At 38.8% G+C, this 23,446-nt stretch overlaps 1 long non-coding RNA gene across 2 annotated transcripts in view; it reads left to right on the forward strand.

Moving 5' to 3' along the window:
• The window catches only part of LOC120532595, a 63,956-nt gene extending 54,650 nt beyond the window's left edge, over positions 1-9,306 (forward strand). For both annotated transcript variants that reach the window (XR_005634322.1, XR_005634321.1), the window contains exon 3: positions 8,655-9,306. This is a non-coding gene — a long non-coding RNA (uncharacterized LOC120532595). The remainder of the gene's footprint in view (positions 1-8,654) is intronic.
• The last annotated feature ends 14,140 nt before the right edge of the window (positions 9,307-23,446 follow it).

A 23,446-nucleotide genomic window follows, 5' to 3' on the forward strand; every position in this document is an offset into this window, starting at 1 on the left:
GACATAAGGCCACCTTGGCAGGTTAGACACCAGACATGCTGTGCATTTTGGACCATCTGCAGTGGGTTAGGAACACCTGCCAGTTCTCCTGCAAGCAGAATGTTGCAGTAGTCGAGACGAGAGCCTGAACCAGGAGTTGTGCTGCATATTCTGACATATAAGGTCTCATCTTAATGCTTTAATGACTGATATTATCCTACATTTACACTAGCACTTGTATTTGTACTTGCATATATTTTGTTTTGTGTTTTTAAAATTCAGTTCTAAAAATGTTGCTTTTGCCAGATGTCTCACATTGACCCACAATGTTACTAGATCTGTTATCTTAAGCCGTCAAGTCTACTTTTATTCACATTTTTACAATTCAGTTATAGTGGGTAAGCGTTAATGGGGAGAAAAAAATATTTTATTAATTTTGTTTTTTTAAACCTTAATCCTTTTTCCCACTTGTTACAGCTTGCAAATGCTGACCTGGTGTCTCAACAAATAAAAAATGAATACCCAAGGCCTTCAATTCACTTCTGATTCCCTAGCATTGTGCATTCATCAGTGTGTTATAAAATATGCATCCAAGCAATTGCTATATTGTTGATTTAAAATGCTTTGGGTGGTTTTCATCATTAAGTGTGCTGTAAAATAAAGATGAAATATAAAACCATCAAATACATCACATTTCTTGATGCATTAGCACACAGAAACAGAAACTTACCAAAATAAGTGTTAGTAAATTCAGGTCCCATTTTCATTCCAATACAGTGACCCCTGAAGGATATTTTTTATTGCTCCTTCCTTACGTAAAGGAAGCATAGATGTTGTAGCATAAATCAGTTATTAACATTTCCTCTTCTCATTCAAGTTGCTTATGATGACTGCAGCACAGTAGGATCAGGGCTTGAAGAATTGTTTCTTTCCCCCCAGTGTTTAAACTTTCATTGAAGAAGGATTGTCAATATCTATACTTTTGTGTAATTGATGCTAGACACGACAAACTTCTAATGTGATAAATGTTAGCCCCTGAGCGCTAGTAAACCATTCAGTGATCATTACATGTGCTAGTCATAGCCGCTTGTAATTCAAAATGGGCTTGCACAGTTCTGAAATTTGTTTGTTCATTGTAGAAGGAGGTATTTCTTTGAACTTGGGCCATTACAAATGTGATATCAGATTAACTGTTCAATTGCATATCCTTTTAAATAGGGCCATGTGCATAATGTTTTGCAAAATGGTCAATTTTCGTCATATTAGCACTAGTGGAGTCTAAAAGGCATTTCCAAGAAGATCTTATTTTTGCTTTCTGTGTTTTCGACATTCCAAAGCCTTGATATTTGGTAAAGTTAATCTTTTACTGGTATTGTAACATATTGAGTCTTTGGCTAAGCCTCTGCCTTATCCCTTTTGGGTACATCATGCACATCATCTTTTGTTTCCAGTCTTTCCTTTTTAGCATGTCATGCCCATGTTTAAACTTTACAAATAGCCTCTTTCAATATGTACGGATATTATATTATACAATAATTTTACAAGTTTTAGATCTGTATTTGAACTATATCTGTATTTAACATGTTTTTGAGGGCAGATAAGGAGGTGTTTGTTAGAGGAATCTGTGAGCAAGTGACACACCATCTATGCTCTTGTGACCCACATTCTGCTTACAGAGGAATCGAAGCATTACGCACATCCAGATCTGTTCCTCGGAGAGTTGCAGTCAGGGTGGGTGATGAAGTTCCTTACCGATGACACTGCAATTGTGATCATCTGGGCTGGCTACTTTGAACAGTTGTTTAAAGCTGATCCTTCAGCTAGAACACTGGACATCTCTTGGTCCACGGTTCTTGAGGTTGATCCTCCAATTAGTTGTGAACCATTCAATCTCACTGAGATTGCACAAGTGGTGAACCAGCTGAGGGTAGGGAAGGCTGCAGGGATCTGTGGTATCCGGAGTGATCTTCTCCAGTCTGGTGGTAAGTGTGTCCTCCTTGCATTGCAAGCAATCTTTGCTTCCATTTGGGAAATGGGTGGCATTTGAACTGACTGGAAAACGGGACCTGTCATTTCTTTTAGGAAAGGGAAGGGTGATTGCCTAGATTGTGGCAACTACAGGGGGATAACACTTCTCTCGGTGCTGAGTGAGGTCCTTGATAGGGTCATCCTCAATAGAATCTGTGATCCCTTGCTCACCTACCAGTGACAGGAGCAGTCTAGTTTTACATCTAAGAAGTCTACATCCTGGCACTGATGGTTCTCATGGAGAACAAACATGAATTTCGTTTTTTTCGGAGTTTTTTTGTAGCCTTTGCCGTCTTTCATAAATTGTTTAACTCAGTTGATCGAGCTGCCCTGTTTGATATCCTGAGACTTCACAGGATTCCCCCAAACGCTGCTGGATATCATGGCTGGCCTGTACACTGGTACTGTGAGTGCTGTGGAGAGTGGAGGCAGAACCTCTGCATTTTTCCTAGTTGATTCTGTAGTTCATCAGGGGTGTGTTCTTGCTCATACTCTGTTCAGTGGACAGGGTCACGGGGTCCAGCAGCAGTGGGGCATCACTGATCTTGACTTTGCTGACAATGCAATTCCCCAAGGGTGATCTTTCTCACTGGATTCTCATTGTTGAGGAGCTGGACCAGGCCAAGAGGACAACCACGTAAAACCTGGTTGTGGCAGATAGATGGACATTTCCAGGGGGTGGGACTAGACCGCGTGTCTGCCTGAGGTGTTGTCAACCAGGAACCTGAGCCGTTTCGTCGTTTGGGTGAGTGAGGCAACACGCTGTATCAGTGCATACTCCCCATCCTGACCTTGATCTGTATCAAACTGTTATTTACCATCCTTTCAAATATCATTTCATTTCAGACTTGGGCATAGAGGGAATGCTTTTAGTAACTCAAAAGTAGTTACATTAGGGTAAACTACAATAGTGCTGAATGATTTGATGTGATTTACTGGGACAATGTCCAAGGTTCTTTCCTACCTTGTACCCGATACTACCAGGATACACTGTGACCCCATCACAATCTTTAATTGGTTTACATTGGCTTGGGAATGTTACATTTATTATAAACTGAACTTAGAAGGTTAAAAACGTAATGGATGGATTGTTGATTGATTTGTTTCCATGAGAAGCATAAAACATTTTTGTTGTTTATAGCTCAGTATTAACTTTATAACTAGTTTATCTCTTTATTGTAAAATGTTGATTGTCCATGGTGAGCTGGGCCATGAAGTGCTGATCTTGATCTTCTGACCTTGTGTGGTCAATACATGTCTAGTCTGAGGGGCTTCTCTGGTTGACTGGGAAGGCAGTTGTGTTATTGTACTTTCAGCATTATGCTCACATTCCAGGCTGTGTAGTTTCATGTATGTTATGTAGTTGTTGTCAGTTAAACCCAATATTTACAGGTACTTCACCTAATGATCCTGTATTTTTGTGCCTAACAGAAATGAAGAGGTTGTACATTGCTTATTTTTAACTTGAAGAATACTGTATATTAATAAAGAAAAGTGTATAGTTCTCAGGTTGGATTAAAATAAGCAATTATAAAGTAGATGCAGCAAGGCACTATAATTTGTAAAGATCCTTAAGAAAGTATTTATATAAAATTCTTATCTGAAATGTCACATGGTAGTGCAAAATGTATTAAGCAGGCTATGCAGGAATTTTGTGACATATGCACAATCATTGTCACATTGGAGCCTTCACCTATAACCTTTCATTTCTTTCTTGGACCCACTTTTTGCACATTGCAAGGGCACAAGTGCAAGAGCAGACTAACACAGACCCGAGGCAGCTATTTTATGGAAGCTATTATTAAGGATGCAAAGGTGAATGTAATGTTGTGAATATAATATTCTGTACTTCTGAGGCTGCAGCATAAACCTTAATGCCACCATGTTTCCTTTGGATAAGTTTACCTACAAAATATTGAAATGAAATTAGTTATTTCATATAAATTTTGCAATGCATTTGATGAGTGCGGTACAGAAATTTAATGTAGCCAATCCCAAGATACATTCTGTAGAAGGCTAGCCAGGACCTCAGCTGTTTTGTAATAGAAAGCATATTGGCCTAGTATTAGAAACTGGATAATTTTACATTACATGGTATTTGACCAAGCACAAATTAGCAATTACTGTTTGATTCACATAAATTGAATTTGCCTTTAGGACTTTGGATTAATCAACATTTCTTTAATAATACTTCATTCAGTGTCATACATTAATGGTAGTTGAGTATATTTTTTCTGTTATCATTAATTTTGTTCATTTAGGCAGAACCATATACCTATGTTTATTGAGGTTTCAATTAAGAGTCATCCCGATAAATTCACTGAAGAGCAAGAAGCCTTTTATTTGAGTGAACCTTAGAAATAAAATCAATATTTAAATAGAATGAATATTGCCTTTGAGGTGAGCAGCTGCTACAATCATTAAAAGGTAATCTGAGGAAAAAATGTTGCACCACAAGCAGTTCATTTTAATCTGTCAGTGTTTATGCTAACCTATATAGTAAAAGATTTGACTTGTGGTCAAAAATAATATTTTAACAAGAATTATTTTCAAGTACCAATTAAAAAAATCTTTTTTTTTTGCCATGTGGCATAATTAGCTATTCCATTTGTCCCATCTACTTTATCCATTATAGGGTCACAGGGTGCCAGAGCTTAATCCCAACAGCACTGGGCAGAAGCCAATAACCAGTCCATCACTGGTCGCAGCCACAATCACGCACATCAGGCCAACTTAGACTCATCACTTAAAATAAAATTAATGGCTTTATGCTGTGGACAGAAACAATAGTACTGGACAAAGCCAACAGACACCAAAAAAAAGAGACATTTTCGCAAAGACATTGCCCAGTTTGTAGATTGTATGTGAGTCCCTAGAACTCTGAGACATCAGTGTTAGCCACGGAGCCAGTGTTCCACTCCTGGCCCGATGTATTTACATGAAAAATAAAATTAAAATATAATAGATCCTTGTATTTTTCTGAACTTACATTTTCAAGTCTACAGTCAGTGAAGGCCAGAGTGTTTCTCAGCTGCAGTGGGCACAATGCATTAATCATTAGGGTAGAAGTGCATCACGCTGTGTAATTAATATAACATGCACATGTTTAGAATGTGGAAGGATACCCAGGTACCTGAAACAAAAAAAAAATCCATGTGAACAGAGATTCAAACATAAATGGCACATAAAGTGGCCAGGATTCAATGTCAGATTACTGGAACTTTTAGGAAGGATTTCAAGCTGCCAAGCCATAATTCCATTCTAATTTTCATAATGATTGATATAGCTTAACTGAAGAACAAGATGATGTTTTTAATGTATATATATCGTTGTGTAGTAGTTGGCACTTAAACATTGACACACTAAATGTTTAATATTAACAGAACAAGTGTAACTAATGTATTGTAACCAAGATTAGGTTTTCACTTGGTACACTATGATGTACCATGTGGCAGTGTGATGTTGGGGCCAAAACAATGGTTTGTAAAACCCAAAGATTGCACTTCAGTGTTTACCTCTGACTCACTGTGTGACCAGAAGAAAGTCCCATAACTGTAAATAATGAATGTAAAAATTGTACAACACTTAATCACTTCTTTTATTAGATACACCTAACGAATACCAAGTTGGATTTAACAAGGGTTGCTGACTTAGATAGATAGATAGATAGACAGGTAGATAGATAGATAGATAGATAGATACTGCTGGAAAGGCTGCCACTCACGGTGGCGCCTGACTCATATATGATATTATAATAGCATAACAGTTTCTAAAGATTTTTTTTGTCCACATCTTCAGAGAAATGTCCTTTCCACAACATTAGGAAACTATTAGACTGACGTATGTTGACTGGGTAAGCCATTGGGGTAAACTGAAGTCACTGTCATGTTTGTGGAACCGCCTTGAGATGATGCCTGCTTTGTGATGCAGCACGTTATCCTGCAGTAAGCATCCATTTCAGACTGTGTAGCCTGTGTTCATAAAAGGAGTCACCCATTCAAGAGCACATTTTTGGTGTCCTGTGACTTTCAGATGAGGCCTGGTTGTTTTTAATTGGCCTAATATTAGCTTTCCACCATCACCAGCCATTAGATTAGCACCATCACCAGCCAGTATCATTGATGTTGGATAAGATGGATCAATGGATTAATGTTGTGTATGCCAGAATTTATGGAAATTACTGTCCTGCCGCCTACATGTTGCTGCAGAATGTGAGATTTGTCAGGCTAGTTAGCAATTTTCCAGTGTTCAGTTTTGGTGATCACATGTTCAGTGTAACCTCATCTTCTTCTTATTCGCTGACAGGAATTGAACCTGATGAGGACTTCTTTTGCTGTAGTGTGTCCACTTCAGTTTTGTGTGTTGAGAAATGCCTTTCTTCAGATTACTGGTGATTGCTCAACCTCACCATTGTTGATTACACTACTGTACACTAGCTATCGTTTGAATATTTGTAACCTTTCAGTTTTCTTGACCAAGACTCTGCATTCTTCACTGACCTCTTCAGTAACAAGGTGTTTTTGCTCACAAAAATGTATCACAGGATCACCAAGAAAAGCAGGAAATCTTAGTTGCTGGGTGCTGAGTAACTTGATTTCATTTGATGTGTGAATTTTGAAGTGAAACTGATGTTTAGGGAGACAAGTCATCATTTTTTAATTTTCATATTTGAGCTATTGAGCAGGTTGGTTGATTTTTGGTATCTTTTTATTTTCTTGTGTACTGTTTCTTACGTTTTTGGACTATTCACCAGTTCTCGCCCAAACCCAATATGGGCGTACAGAAATTGGCATGTTTTCTGCTGAATGAATAGGCATATCAATGCAGTGGGTTACCACCACAATATTTGAACTGCATAGTGGATAGATATGAAAAAATAGTTAGAGAGTACACAGGTGTGTGCTCCAGGCAGAAGCAACGATCATCTGTCCATCTTAGCAGCAGCACATTTGCTCTATTGAGACTTTGGGTCAGTGGATAGAGAGAAAAAAGACACTCCAAGGAAATATTTCATTTAGCTGGACAGCCAGATTAAAAATGGGATGCTGTCCATGCCTCCTCATTTTCAGTTGTTGGCTTGGTTTGCTATTTTAAAATGTCAAAAGTGAAGAAGCTCTTTGCTGGGGGCAGCACTGGACTGAAAGGTTTCATAGTCTCCCTTCCTTTTTTTCTGTTTAGCAATGAGGCAGCTCTTTTAGGTGTATGTGAATCTATGTGTGTTTGTTCATTTATTGTTTCTGTGGGAACACTATTTGAGTAGTAGTTTTGTTATGGTTATTAAGTAATTAGCACAGCAGACCACTCTGTTCAGTACCCTCTTAATCACAATTCACCAACTAACTCTTTAGCTTTGTAATTTCACAAATTGAAGTAGTGCATAATTAGGTGGTAACTTGTAAAAAGGGTGCAGCCATCACCTCAAAAATGGCCAAATACAAACCAAATGTTGAATTAACCCTAAGAATGTATGTATTGAAATGTCCTACAGTATATACATACTTTTAAATGTCCTATATACAGTACATAGTTTAATATCAGTAAAATTAATTTAACATTGCCAATGTTGCTGTGTACCTTTGGTTCTTGAATAGAAGTTACATACATAGGTTAATGCATAATGTTCTCTTATTTACAGCTTATATCCTCCTATTCTATACAGGAAAATGTAACTATATGGTTCTCTGCTGACGGGTCAAAGATTAAGAAGTTTGGTTCTTGGCAAAGAATCCAGAAGAAAACGTTCCAACAAGAATTATTCAAATAATATCTACCTCAATAAACTCCTTTCATGGAAGAAATTTACAAGCACTGGTTTTAAACTTTTAAGATTAAATACTTGGCTGATCTTTGCAATCACTCAGTCTCAGCTCTAGCGTTTAGCTTGTAATGTTTCATTCAAGTATCAGAAAACTAAATAAGCACAGGGTGAAAGTGAAATCAAGTGACTCATCCCAGAGAGGACATAATGATTCAAATGCAGTCAAGCATGCAGAATGTGGGGGAGTTGACAGCAAACGACAGCACACGTACAGTATATTTTGTTAACAATGGTGTTGCAGCTAATGTTGGGTTTTAAACATGAAGGCAATAGTTGCTAAATGAAAAGGGAGCCTTAGAGGCTTTTTAAATAGTGAGGTTAGGCTTGATGAATCTTTAATTGTACAGGGATCTCTCTCACAACTGGATTAAAACAAAGACTGCTGTTGTGCCTTGTGCCTGAGAAAAATGGTCCTGATAGCTACAGTATATGAGCTTGCTTTTGCTGAACATTTTCATCATGCTGTGCGATTAGGAGAGTAAGGAATGTTTTTACTACTATTAGGGAAGTAAAGAAATCTCATACTTGTCCAGAGTAGTAAACGCTGCTCTGCCACCTGCGTATAGTCCTGCCATTTGAATTCTGACCCTTGCAGTACCTGTGTGGAGTTTGCTTACTGTAATGGTATGTATACTAATATATAAATGCACTTCTTTACATATAAACATAAACGTACTGTATATACAGAATGTATGTGTGTAGACAAACATTTATACTGTATATATATATATATATATATATATATATAAAATATATATATACTCTATATCAATAGCTATATGCTGTATATCTGTATTTATATGCTGTATATCTATCTGTCTATCTATAGATATTGTAGGTGGCACATGATTTGGATGGGCATCCCGAACAGGATGGGGGATGGCTCCTTGATTGGATGGGAGGCTTAAAGAGATCAGTCAGGTATCCCAGCCAAAGAAAGGTAAGGGGCCATACACAAATAATACGTCCCAAGGTGATGGACAGATTTCTTACCTGGACAGGAGGCCCTGGGCAAATGGACAGGCATCCTGACTGGACATGGTTCCGGTACCTTCCCAGGGTGGGAGAAAAGAAGAGAAAGACTGGGAAGGATTGTCTTTGAGTGGTGTTTGTTCCCCCAGACACTAGATGGCAGCAGCCCTCCATAATGGAAACCATTCAGGAAACCAGCAGGGAATGCTGGGAGTTGTACAGTAGTCCAGCAGCACAGTCTTGTTAAGATCCATGTGTGCCACAAAGGGGCATTGCAGGGAGATGCACTCTCCAATATATTGGACTTCCATATAATTCTGAAGAATTTCCAACGGGCAGCAGCCCTGGCACCAGAAGTACTCCTGGGTCCTCAATAAAAGGGGCCGCACCCCCTTGTCCAGAGGAGTCACGGCTGGGGGAAAGGAAGGAAACACTTCACTGGAAGAGTACAAGTGCGGTAAAGAGAGAATAGGTGAATTGCAGGAGAGATTACTTGTGCTTATGTTACTTTTTTGGAGGTATTGTGTTTAATAAACACCCTTTGTTTGAATCTGGGACTGTATTGTGTCTTTGTATTTGGCACTTACTGGTGCCCTGGTTCTATCACTCTGTATGTATATATATATATATATATATATATATATATATATATATATATATACAGTATATATATATACAGGTATATATATATACAGTATATATATCTATACTAATAAAAGGCAAAGCCCTCACTCACTCACTGACTCACTGACTCACTCACTCACTCACTGACTCATCACTAATTCTCCAACTTCCCGTGTAGGTAGAAGGCTGAAATTTGGCAGGCTCATTCCTTACAGCTTACTTACAAAAGTTGGGCAGGTTTCATTTCGAAATTCTACGCCTAATGGTCATAACTGGAAGGTATTTTTCTCCATTAACTGTAATGGAGTTGAGCTGGAATGGCGTGGGGGCGGGGAGTTTCGTGTGACATCATCACGCCTCCCACGTAATCACGTGAACTGATTGTCAACGCAGTGCGTAGAAAACCAGGAAGACCTCCAAAAAGCGCTTAAGAAAACATGCATTTTATAATTGAGAAGGCAGCGAAACAATAAGAAGTGAGCGAGTGACATATACTACCATATTCATGAGTGTTGCTGCCTCGGAAAGAAAGAAAGGTGTAAACCTAAACTTTAAATTAAGTTCATAGACAGGCTACCGCTGGCGTTTCACATGCCCACAGGTAATGCGGGATACAAGTTTAATGAGAGGACGGGATATAAACAAGAGTTTTGATCACTTTGTAACTAAGTTAAAATTGTAGGTGAAGGGGTGTGCTTATGCAAATTCCGAGAGACTGTGTTTGTGGGGATTGACAGTTAAGGGGGGGGAGTCACGTCATCATCTCCCTCCCATTCATCTAATTTCGGTCTGAGCTGAGCTCATGGCTAATGCCGTCTTCAAGCAACTTCGTCAGACTGCCACCAAATACTCACAGAAAAATCCACAAGTTAATACACACGCTATCTCGAGTTTCTCCACACTGAATCCTCCAGGCACTACTTACAAAAGGTCACATTGACAATCGTGTTACGTTATTTTTAAAATCTTTCCTTTTCTTAGCACAAGCACAGCTGAGAAGCTTCGATGCATGTGCTCCATAACGCGTTAAAAAATAATGCATTTAATTTTTGTCAATGCATGATTTCCTGGTACACGGATTACATTGATCAGCGCATCCCGATTCATTTTACCCTCGCACCACCTTAGTTTGAGAAGAAGTCTGAAAAAATATGAGGTTAACACAGAAAAACATCACCAATTCAAGCTTTATGAATAATCGATTCGCCATCAATAATTGTTTTGGTAAAGCCATCCTCCTTCCATTTTATAATTTTTCCGCCAATAGCCATGATTAAATGAGCGGTAAATAAAGTAAGAGCAAAGCGAGGGTGACTTATTTAGGCAGGCATATATATGACAGCAACACTCATGACAATGTCAATCATGTTACGTTATTATTAAAATGTTTCCTTTTCTTTTTCATTACTTCTTTAACACACTACTTCTCTGCTGCGAGGCGCGGGGATTTTGCTATATATCTATACTAATAAAAGGCAAAGCCCTCACTCACTCACTGACTCACTCACTGACTCACTCACTGACTCATCACTAATTCTCCAACTTCCCGTGTGGGTGGAAGGCTGAAATTTGGCAGGTTCATTCCTTACAGCTTCCTTACAAAAGTTGGGCAGGTTTTATATCGAAATTCTACGCGTAATGGTCATAACTGGAAGCAGTTTTCTCCATTTACTGTAATGGAGATGAGCTTCAACGCCGTGGGGGCGGAGTTTCGTGTGACATCATCACGCCTCCTCATCACGTAATCACGCAGTACATAGAAAACCAGGAAGAGCTCAAAAAAGCACTTAAGAAAACATGCATTATATAATTGAGAAGGCAGCGAAACAATAAGAAGCGAGCGAGTGACATATACAACCATATTCATGAGTTCTGCTACTTGGAAACAAAGCACGATGTAAACCTACACTTTAAATTAAGTTCATAGACAGGCTGCGCTGGCGTTTGTAATTTAGTGCCTGCCCATATAAGGCCGTCCGTCAGCGGCAATCCAATAGCAAACTGCCACGGGTAAATATTCACGGGTGAAGGACTGTGCTTATGGAGAGGAAGATGAGATGGTCAGGGTGGTGTTTGACACAAACTCAGCGAAACTGCGAGAGAAAGTTTTAAGTGCCAGGACTAAGGTAACATTAAATACAGCCACGGACATAGCACGAGATGGCACCAGCACAGCTGGGAACCTTCGATGCATGTACACCGAGCGGCTCACGTGAACTGACGCGTGCACAGATAAAAGCAACAGTTCCAAAGAGCTGAACAAAACCGAATTACACAATTGAAAAGGCAGCAAAAATATGAAGCGTCTGATAAGCATATTCATAAATCCAGCTACTGCGGAAACAAAGCACACGGTGGAAAAAGTCAATGTCCCGCTAAAGGAAGACAGTGTAAAAAAAACCCGTGCATGCAGTGTGTCAGGTCTCAGATAAAGAAGAAGGCGAGCTGTTTATTGATGCAGTAAGAAACGAATCGATGAATGAAACCTGTCATCTTTACAACGATTGACAAACACGGAATGTAACTTGAACACAACACATCCTACAAATACGAACCTGATTGAAAGAAATAATGATAATCAAATCCTTGATGACAGCAACACTCAGTAACACTCACAAAACAAATACTGTATATTGACAGTCATGTTACGTTATTTTTAAAATGTTCCCTTTTCTTTTTCTACCTTTTTTAACACACTACTTCTCGCTGCGATACGGGTATATATATATATATATATATATATATGTATATATATATATCCCGCTCTACATACTCGAATAATGGATACTTTATTCGCCATCAATGATTGTTTTGGTAAAGCCATACTCAGTGTATTCATTAGATGAATGGTAAAAAAGTAAGAGCGAGGGAGGATGACTCATTGAGGCATGCAGGCTGTAGTCTTGCGTCAACTCTATCTGAATTGCGATCACATTTGAAAAACATATCTTTTCAAGTTCTATTTAGTCCATATGTGTCAAACTCAAGGGCGCGGGCCACATCCGCCCGGCGTAATTATATCCGCCCGCAAGATCATTTTATATACTGTATTATTGTTATTAAAGCCCGAGTATATGAAGCGCTGGTAACACAATAAACTACAGATCCCATAATGCAGCGCTTCAGCTGCCTTGCATCAGGGTAACCTGAATGCAATTCAGAAGATACAGAAAACAGCATAATTAAATAAGAATCTGACACTTCAGCGGACGTTTTAACCCGTGCACAATCACAAAGTGATTTCAAGTGAAGCTGCTTTTATGGGAGACACAAATGCACCAGTTCACCTTGCCCCACTTTCCCTGTTGCCAAGTACTGTTAAACCAAGTCGTCACTACGGTGTTCCCAAATCGCACTTTGCTGATAAACTGAGCGCGCTTCGCACTGAGTTTGCACGGCGCTTTGGTGACTTTCATGAACAAAAAAAGCCTGTCTACATGCGGCTCGAACCTTGTGCATGTTTGGTAGCACATATCTGTGTGAGAAGCTCTTCTCAGTGATAAAGACTAACAAAACAGCACACAGGAGACGCCTCACTGATGAGCACCTGCAATCCATCCTGAGAATCTCCACAACACAGAACCTCACACCAAACAGAAACGAACTTGTGGCCAAAAAAAGATGCCAGGCGACCAGCTTTAAAATGACATATGAGCAAAGACAACTGAATGATTTGATTTGTTATTGCACGTAAGAGCGGGAGTTATCCATTTTAACAAGCAGCGTATTGCACTGATACGAAATAGCTGTGTGTGTATATATGTAGATATGTATGTATATGTATTGTGGGCCAGCCCGGCCGGGACGCCCAGGAGGACGTGAGGAGGACTTGTGCCTCCTCCAGACCGCGAGGGGGCGTCCGTCCTGGTTCTATTGGGAGCCACGGGTCGAGGGCATGGAAGCCCTACCCTGTAGGGGCCCGTGGTTACCGCCAGGCGGCGCCCCGATGCCGGTTCATCCCGTGTGGCCCTCGGCCGGGGGTGGAGCCCGGCCGGGACGCCTTAGAGGACCGGAGGAGGGCGTGTGCCTCCTCCAGACCGAGTGGGGGCGTCCGTCCTGGTTAGACAGGGGGCCTCGGGTACAGGGCTTTGAAGCCCAGCCCTGTAGGGACCCGTGGCCACCGCCAGGCGCCCCGGTGCCTAATTATCCCGGGAGCCCGGCACTTCCGCCACACCAGGAAGTGCCGGGGGGAAGACTTATTGTGGCGACCGGAGAGCTGCCGGGAGGACAGCCGGCACTTCCGCCACGCTGGGGCGTGGCCAAGGAATGGATGCCGGAAACACCTGGTGCTCATCCGGGAGCACTATATAAGGGCCTCCCCTTCAGTCTGGAGCGGAAGTCGGGTGGAAGAGGACGGAGCTAGCGGGAGGACTGGAGGCGGCCAGAGAAAAAAGAGACAGAGGCATTGTAAGGCCTGGAAAGAGAGACAGAGGCGTTGTAAGGCCTGGATTTGGGGAATTGGTGCAAGAGGCACTGCGGAGTTGAGCGCGGGACAATCTGTAAATAGTTTATAATAAACGAGTGTGTGGTGAGCATAACGATGTCTGTCTGCCTGTGTCCTGGGTCAAGTTCACAGTATATATATGTTTATATATGTGTGTGTGTATATATGTATATATATATATGTATTTGTGTGTATATATGTGTGTGTATGTATGTATATGTGTGTATATATGTGTGTGTATACATGTAGATATATATGTATGTATATATGTGTATATGTATAGATATGTATATATATATATGTTTATGTGTGTGTGTAAATATATATATATATATATATATATATATATATATATATATATATATATATATATGACAACAACACTTATCACTCACAACAGTGACAAAACAATTACATTGACAATCAGGTTACGTTACTTTAAAAATGTTTCCTTTTCTTTTCATTGCTTCTTTAACACACTACTTCTCCGTCTGCGAAGCGCTGGTATTTTGCTAGTATAATATATGAATGACCTCCAAAGAGCTGAGACTTTTGATATCATGAACGTGTCTGCAAAACTGTGGTCTCCTGCCCAGCAAAAGTCGAGCAGCCAGCGCTACGTATAGCTGTGCCGCCTTTGAGACGCTGACTGCGCTTCTGCCTTAAGTCAAAGTGAGCACTTTTAATTTTTTTCATCCTCCCCTGCGCTATAGCCCAGACAAGTGCAAACACGGGACCCCTTTTCTACACCACGGAAAAATAATATAAAGCGATTCTCACTTTCTTTTGCACGTATACGATTATGAAGTCATCACCTCGGATTATGAAGACACGCACACGAGTGGAGGACTGACAGTGCCATCACAGCTGATTAATGGCAGGGACGTCTCACCAGTCTACACAAGACCCACCGCGACTGTCCCCAAAAGGCGATCATAACGTCAGCGAACACATCTCTCTATACTATATAAAAGAAAAAGGCAACTTTCCTTTCTTTACACCTTTTATCCCAAACCAAAGCCTTTCTCTCTTAACAGTGCAGAGGACACAAAACTAATTTTCTTTAAATGCCGGTAAGGCACATTACCAGAGGCACAAATTTGAACGTTCACATAGAAAATGTAATTTCTATACCACAGCCGTCGTGTAGCGCCTTTCAAAAGGGATCTACTACCGAGAGATGATCCATATATATTTTAGCTGCTGTTAGTTACTTACCTGTTTTGTTACACAGTCTTTAAAATGTAGTTTACCAGCAACCACTCCAGTAGCGCTCAATGTACCTGTACTTCTTAAAACGTTAATGTTTTACTGTTTAATAACTTATAGACTATATTTTATTATTTTTCCCTTGCACTCAGTGACCAAAGCTATACACACACATATAGACACATACAAACATACACACAAGTATATATATATATACACACACACACATACATACATACATACATACATACACACATATATATAATTTGTGTGTGTGTATGTATGTATGTGTGTGTATATATGATGTAGATAGGTATGTATATATATGTGTATATGTAGATATGTATATATAGATATGTAGATATGAAGATATGTATGTGTATATATATATGTGTATATATATATGTATGTATGTGTGTGTGTGTGTGTATGTGTGTATATATATATGACAGCAGCAATCCAAGCTTTGAGAAAACAGTAAAAAGGAGGCGTGTCAGACGTCGTGGTACATTTTCTGATGCAGCTACCGAAAACAACTTCGTGATGCTGCCGCCAAATACAAAAAACAATTACTTTGACAATCATGTTACATTATTTTTAAAATGTTTCCTTTTCTTTTTCATAACTTCTTAAACTCATGACATCACTGCGAAGCGCGGGTACTTTGCTATATATATATATATATCACAGCGACACTCATAACAGTGACAAAACAATTACATTGACAATCATGTTACGTTATTTTCAAAATGTTTCCTTTTCTTTCTCTTTCCTTCTTTAACACACTACTTCTCCGCTGCCAAGCGCAAGTATATATATATAGATAGATAGATAGAGATATATATATATATAGATAGATATGAGAACAACATATATATATATATATATAGATACTGTAGATAGATATATACTGTATATATATATATATAGATAGATATGAGAACAACACTCATATCAATGACAAAACAATTACATTAACAATCATGTTACGTTATTTTAAAAATTTTTCCTTTTCTTTTTTGTACCTTCTTTAACACACTACTTCTCCGCTGCGAAGCGCGGGTATTCTGCTAGTATATATATACAGTGAACCCTCGTTTATCACGGTTAATCCGTTCCAGACTCTACCGTGATAAATGAATTTTCGCGAAGTAGGATTCTTTATTTATAAATCGAATATTTTCGCAGTTGGAGTATAGAAAACCTGTTTACGACCTTCTAAATACATTTTTTAACATTAGAGCCCTCTAGACATGAAATAACACCCTTTAGTCACCATTACACTCATATTACCCAATATATTAGACAAAATAAGAGAAAATAAGACATATTAGACGTTACAAATATCATATTACTAGGCACTCGCCTTTTAAGGCGACCGACTTTTATCCTCAATTTTTGTGCGCTCCATGTGTACATCATGCATGTAAGTGTAGGAAATGAGAACATCAAAGTGCCCATTCATAACATCTCCCGAAAACCTAAGTTTTATTTTATCCCCTCAAGTGGCTGTCCAAAGTCGTACAATGTCAGCCCGAATCTGTACTGCTAAAGACGGAGTTTCATGCACTAAATAAGCTATAGATGAGAATAAGCAAGCACCATCTCCCCTGATATTTACTACGCGGTGATGCATTTGTACTCCATCAACATTAATTATTTCCAGAGACATAATTTTGTCTATTTTTCCAGCGCATCGCGCACAAAACAAGGGAACGATGACAGCACCAGAACTCTGCTCACATCGCGTCGCTTCATACCTCAAGCCGCAAGTAGTAAGTCTGTAATAAGCGGAATACCGCTACGCTTTGCACTCACGGGACGGAAGGACAATCCCGAACGCTTTTTTATAGTAGATTATTGGGCTGTACATTTAATTGCACACAACCACTAACCTATGAAGGTATGACCTCAGTAGGAGAGTCTTCAGAGGTGGTGCAGTATCTTCAGCAGGTGCATTGTTGTCTTCAGTGAAGAAGTACTAGGCAGTGGGTAATTGGGTGCGCGGCTGAAGAACATCTTGATAGGCAGTTGCTGGCACTGTCTTTCCATATGCGTGAGGAGGCTTTTGTAGGGTATTGCCATCTTTAATCATATCCAAGAGTTTCACCTTCTCCTGGATAGTAAGCATCTTCCTCCGGCACTTAGTTTTATTGTCAGAAGGCTTAGAAAAAGCAGCACGTTTAGGAGCCATCGTAGGGCTTAGATAAAAGTTCTCAGAAAGGACATGCGTAGTGACGTAAGCGTGTATGAGAAAAAAATCGCGATAGAGGATAATGCTTAGACTTACAAGAATCAAAGGCAATATATAGCAAAAAATTACATGGGGGGGTGGCTAAGTCAGTGTGGTCGGGGGGGAGGGGTATTGGGTGTAAAGTCTTGTTTATTATGAATATGTTCTTCTGAAGTTTGCATATGCTGGATTTATGTCCAAGTGTCTGTTGATGCCGTTCTCATTTGATAACCAGGATTCGGCCAGCTCTCTGGCACTTTTAGTATTGGCTTTAAATTTTACTTGTACATTGTCCCAGTTAAATGTATGTCCTGTTGATTTAGTGTGCGTATAGATCAGTGATAATAAACAAGACTTTACACCCAATACCAACCCCCACCGATCACACTGACTTAGCTCTCCATGTAATTTTTTGCTATATATTGCCTTTGATTCTTGTAAGTCTAAGCATTATCCTCTGATGAAGACCCCTGGCAGGGATTGAAAGCTCAGGAATAAAAACCTACTTTTGATACGTGATTCATTTTCTCCCCTTGTGGATCTCCAGCTGCAAATATATATATATATATATATATATTGTAAAAGAGTGAGGAGGAGACAGCAAAAAGGTTTGGGGTTTTCCGGCCCTGCATATTGTCGACAATCCACAATAAAAAAATTGGTCATAATTATAAACAAAGAACTGTTCATAAGCGCGATGCCGAATCATGGCGTCGGCGGCCATTTTATGGAGGAGGAGCCTGAAGTGGAGGAATGCTGGGAAGGAACCGTGAGGGAGGATGGGATCGATAACGTCAGGAAAAGATGGAGGAGGAAGGGCGGAAGTAAGCGTGTGCGGGCAAACCCGCTTATGGTGGTGGAGCGCCTTTTTCCTGTAAGGAAGCATAGGGAGAAAATTAGTACCCGCCATTCCCTGCCGCTAATGTCAAGATCCTTCCGGTCTCCCACTCGCAGTGTGACTGTATATATATATATATATATATATATATATATATATATATATATATATATATATATATATATATATATATATATATATATACTGTATATAATGCAAAGTTGGCTGTCAGAAATGTTGAAATTGGGCAGAATGGTATGCCTGGGGCAGGAGGTATCCACTAAGAAAGGACATTTTGATATTAATATTTAGGTTAAAAAACAATAAACACAGTACAAAAACTCTCAAAAATGGCTTGACGGATTTAATTGAAATTTGATGACATTGTAGAAGGTAGACAATTAGTTAGCATGTGTGCTTAAATTTGTTGAGGTTTTTTGACAATAATCCTCTAGTGATTTTAATATTCTAATGCTCAGCATCTGCCATTTCACCACAGTGCCATCAGTGTGTCACATGTGACAATAAATCCGAGATAAATTGGTTTTATCACACCAACACTAACAAGAACTTAATGTAGCATGTTCAACAGTAAGCAGCTCAGGTGAACAAATAATATTATCCCCTGGTTAAAAAAAATACAACTATGCATTGAGAAAAGTACTTCATTACATAGTACTTCTAATGTATCTGTTTAACCAATGGCACTATAATAGAGGACAATTAACACCTAATACTGTATATTCTGTAGATATAGACAAGTGCCAAAAAATAAAATTCTTTATTTGCCCCATATGAGTTAGTGTGCATGAGTGAGATGTGATGAACTGGTATTCTGGTTTGGCTTTATCTCAGCTGGATTAAGTGGGATTGATAATTGCCGATCAAATGAATTATCTTAATTTTTACCTGGTTTAATTATTGGCAGTTACTATACAATTTTTCTGTGGTGGGCTAGCACCCTGTCCTGGGTTTGTTAACTGCCTTGCGCCCTGTGTTGGCTGGGATTGGCTCCAGCAGACCCCCATGACCCTGTAGTTAGGATATAGCAGGTTGGATAATGGATGGATGGACGGATATACAATTCTTGTCGGGTAAGGTGTCTAATTGAAAACAATGGAAAGTGACATTTTGTACCAAGCGCAATACACCAGTGAAATATTCGTGCCTTTGTTATTTTTAAAAGGTCACAATAAATACACTAAAACCAATACTACAACAATTACTACTATTACTACTACTAATAGTAATATAAACAACAATGAATGTTAAGTACTTTGTTATGGTGCAGATATATGATAACAGCCAAGAATTTGGGATTTGGAACGATCCTTTAACAATATTTTTCCAGTCAGAAAATCCTATTTTAATCCTAATTTAATTTTGAAATAAATATTTGAAACTGATCACAAAGTGTATTTTACTTGTAAGCTTTTTACTCAATAATGCATGTAGTAGTCTCTTCAGGGGTTATGAATTTTATCTGTTATTTAATTAAAATTTTGAAGAGGGAATATCATCAATGTTTATTTTAATGATGAAGGTAAAGATGCAATTTTTAAATTAATTTTTTAGGTTAGAAAGCTCTGATCCTAAATATTTGTCTATGTTCCATTTATAGTGTGTATTCACACTTTAAGTAATTATTAATATATCCATGAATGATGTAATTTTAGCTGACACAGAGATAATATACAGTAATTTTCTAAGTGACCTTTTTCAGTTTCACTTTAGGGCTGGTGCTGCTTCAGTAAATTAGAGCACAAAAGCTGATACAGGATGCAGTTTGTATAGAAGACTCATCAGATGATACTGTTAGCTGTAATTGATGCAATTTAGCTTCTTAGATGAATACTCCACCAAAAACATTTTTTAATATGTTGCTTACCCCATGTACTTGTCAGTGGTGTCTGAGAAAAAAAAAATTGAATCTCACATTTTCATGCAGAATGGAGGGAAAGAAGTTTATGACTTAATAGAAGGTGATAGTAATCAGTGTTTTATAACATCAAATGATGTAAAAAAAAGAACCATGGAAAAAAAATTTCACATTACTTGTGTTATGTAATCCACATGCCCATTATCCAGTTTTTATGTTTAAAACATGCAAAATGCATATGTTTTTGCTAAAACATTGAAATACAGTTACTTCCTGAATTATCAGTGTACACATTAACAAGAAACCTAAAGCCTCATGGGATTGACTTTTGTAATTGAAGGCAGGTCTCTTGACCAATAAATGAAAGAATGAGGCGGATCTTAAACAGGAAATCCTAAAACCTCATGGGAGATAGGCTTTTTGAATTGATGCCCACTCCCTTATGTTCACTCCCTTTCCTTTTTCCAGTTTTTATTTTATTCTGTAGTTTTACTCTGCTCCCTTACCCTGTGTTGTGTCTGTCTGCAAAAGTGAGGACAGTTTTTCGATTAGGTCTCTTATGTGCGGTGTTACATAAGAGCCTTAGTTATTTGAGATGACTGTATAGGATTCTATTGCAAGCGGAGAAAAGCTTGAATCTAAACTATTGCAATAAATTGGTTGAGGGCTTTTGGTTGTGAGCCAAAAGTGCAACATCCCATAATTATTATACAACTCAAAAAGTACAGCAATTAGAAGTAAAATCAGTAAAATGATTAAATATCTTAACAAAACCATAGCAATTGCATCTTGTGCAACTCTGGACAGAGATAAAAAATAAAAACGTATTTGTAATCTGCTGTATTGTAAAAACTAATAGCTAATTCAGCTTTTCAAAATCAGCATGGTGGTGGCATATGGTTAGAGTTTTCTCAGATCTGAAATTGGGGTTGTTTAACATTTTAATAAAGAAAGAAAATGTCCTTAAATCCAATTTAATGAATAATAAAGTCTAATGGGTGTATTCATTCTGAAAACATTATGAGGAAATCATAATTAACAGAGGAATGTAGAAGCAGAAATATGCTCAGAAAAGGAGTTAAAGTAGGGATTTAATCAAATTTCTGAGATGTAAAATGAAACGAGAAACAAGCTGTCAAATTAAATAATATGTTACAGTACATTCATGTTAACCCCAAGAAATGGCTTCCTGTTAATCAACTCATTTAATGAAAGCCTACAGGTTTGGAGTTTAAGACTCCAATGTTAAATGCTTTGTTTTTTCAACAACTACAGCAAGGAGAGTACAGTTGAAACTCGGTGCACGACCATAATTCGCTCCAGAACTTTGGTCGTAAACCAAGTTGGTCGTGAACCGAAGCAGTTTCCCCCATGGGATTGTATGTAAATACAATTAATCCATTCCAGACCGTACAAACTGTATGTAAATATGTAAAAATATGTAAAGATTAAGCACAAATATAGTTAATTACACCACTGAATGCACAGTGTAATAGTAAACTAATGTAAAAACATTGAATAACACTGACACAAAACACCCAGGCTCCCTGCTCAGCTACACGAGCTGGCTCGCTCACGCGCTCTCTCTCTGTAGCACACACACCAACAAAGCCCCTCCCTCAGCTACAGGAGCAGCCTGGCTCACGCGCTCTCTCTGTAGCACGAGCGCGCGCGCGCACACACACACACACACACACACACACACACACACACACCCCTAACCCCCCCATCCCTTCCCTGTCAGCTGCACGCTCTCTCTCTGCGCTTGCTCGCTCGTGCTCTCTAATCTCTCTGTAGCAGGTGCTCGCGCAGCATTTTTTTTTAAATGAGTTTTAAGCACAGCAAAAAAAAAGGAACATCGAGCAAATCCGAAGTGCATTTAAAAATCAACTCACAAGCAACCAAAAAAGTAAGATTGCAGGACATCACGCTATTAAACTTAAAGCCTGATCGCTGTAAACACTTTTTATAAAATTAGTTTTAAGCACAGCGGAAAAAAAGGAACATTTGAAAAAAGAGAAAGGTAACATTGCACCTAATCGCGCTATGAAAAACTCCATTTGTAAACACTTTCATGAGTTTTAAGCACAAGGAAAAAAGCGAACATTTGCAACAAATCGCGTCATGAACTGAAAAATTTACTTTTGAAAAATCCGTAATAAAAAACCACCACGAAAACTAACCTTGCATGAGACAAGTTCTGGCATGAAGTGTTTTCCTTCAGGTGATTTCTTGGGTTTCTGGTGCTTTTAGCTGTTTAGCTGGTGGGAGTGAAAGCCTCATGCAGCCATTCCAAAAACAAAGTTCTTGTGACCCAACCCTTCATGTTTGCTGGCAGTCTGGCTTTGTTTACGTTTTATTTATTTATGTATTTATTTATCAAGCACCTTTAAACAACTTTCATTGACCAAAGTGCTGTACAACTAAAAGACAAAAAGGTTAGCAGGTACTACACAGTGCATATATACTCAATATACATTGCACACTACTATACTAAACCAATCAATAAAATCAAAACAAAATAAGTAATAATAATAATAATAATAATAATAATAAATAAGATGAAACCAACTACATAAAATCAAGAGGAATTAAATGCACATGAAAACAGATGTGTCTTAAGCAGGGTTTTAAAATGATTAAGATTCTGGGCCGCTCTCAACTGCAAGGGGAGGCTGTTCCACAAACTGGGGGCTATTACCGAAAATGCTCTACCTCCTCTGGTTTTAAGCTTTATTCTGGGAAAATGGAGTAACTGAAGATCAGAGGATCGCAAGGTTCTGACAGAAGAGTACGGAACAAGAAGCTCCGACAAGTAGACAGGTGCCAAGTCATTTAAGCTTTTAAAAACAAGCAGTAATATTTTAAACTAGATCCTGAAATGAACAGGAAGCCAGTGAAGGGAGGCCAGTATAGGTGTTATATGGTCACGCTTTTTTTTCCCTGTCAGAAGGCGGGCCGCTGCATTTTGAACGGCTTGCAGCCTCTGAATTTGTGCCTGACTGAGACCTATGTTTAATGAGTTACAGTAGTCAAGGCGTGATGTAACGAAAGCATGAATTACTGTCTCAAACTGTTCATGGGGAATGTAGTGCTTGATTTTACTAAGTAGTCTAAGTTGAAAAAAGCTGGACCTTACAACTGCGCTGATCTGTTTATCCAACTTAAAAGCAGAGTCAAAACTTACCCCCAAATTTCTGGCAGACTGATGAGAAAAAGATGCCAGAGATCCAATAACACTGTCATACCCGCCGAGGACATTGGACTTTCCAAAAGCAATAATTTCAGTTTTGCTTTTGTTCAGACTGAGAAAGTTTATCTCCAACCATGTTTGAACATCTCGGAGACAGTTCAACAAGGTCTGAATAGCTGGGTGACTATTTGCTGGAATAGATAGACAGATTTGAAGATCATCAGCAAAG

This window comes from Polypterus senegalus, chromosome 7, assembly GCF_016835505.1.
Source record: "Polypterus senegalus isolate Bchr_013 chromosome 7, ASM1683550v1, whole genome shotgun sequence".
NCBI lineage: Eukaryota > Metazoa > Chordata > Cladistia > Polypteriformes > Polypteridae > Polypterus > Polypterus senegalus.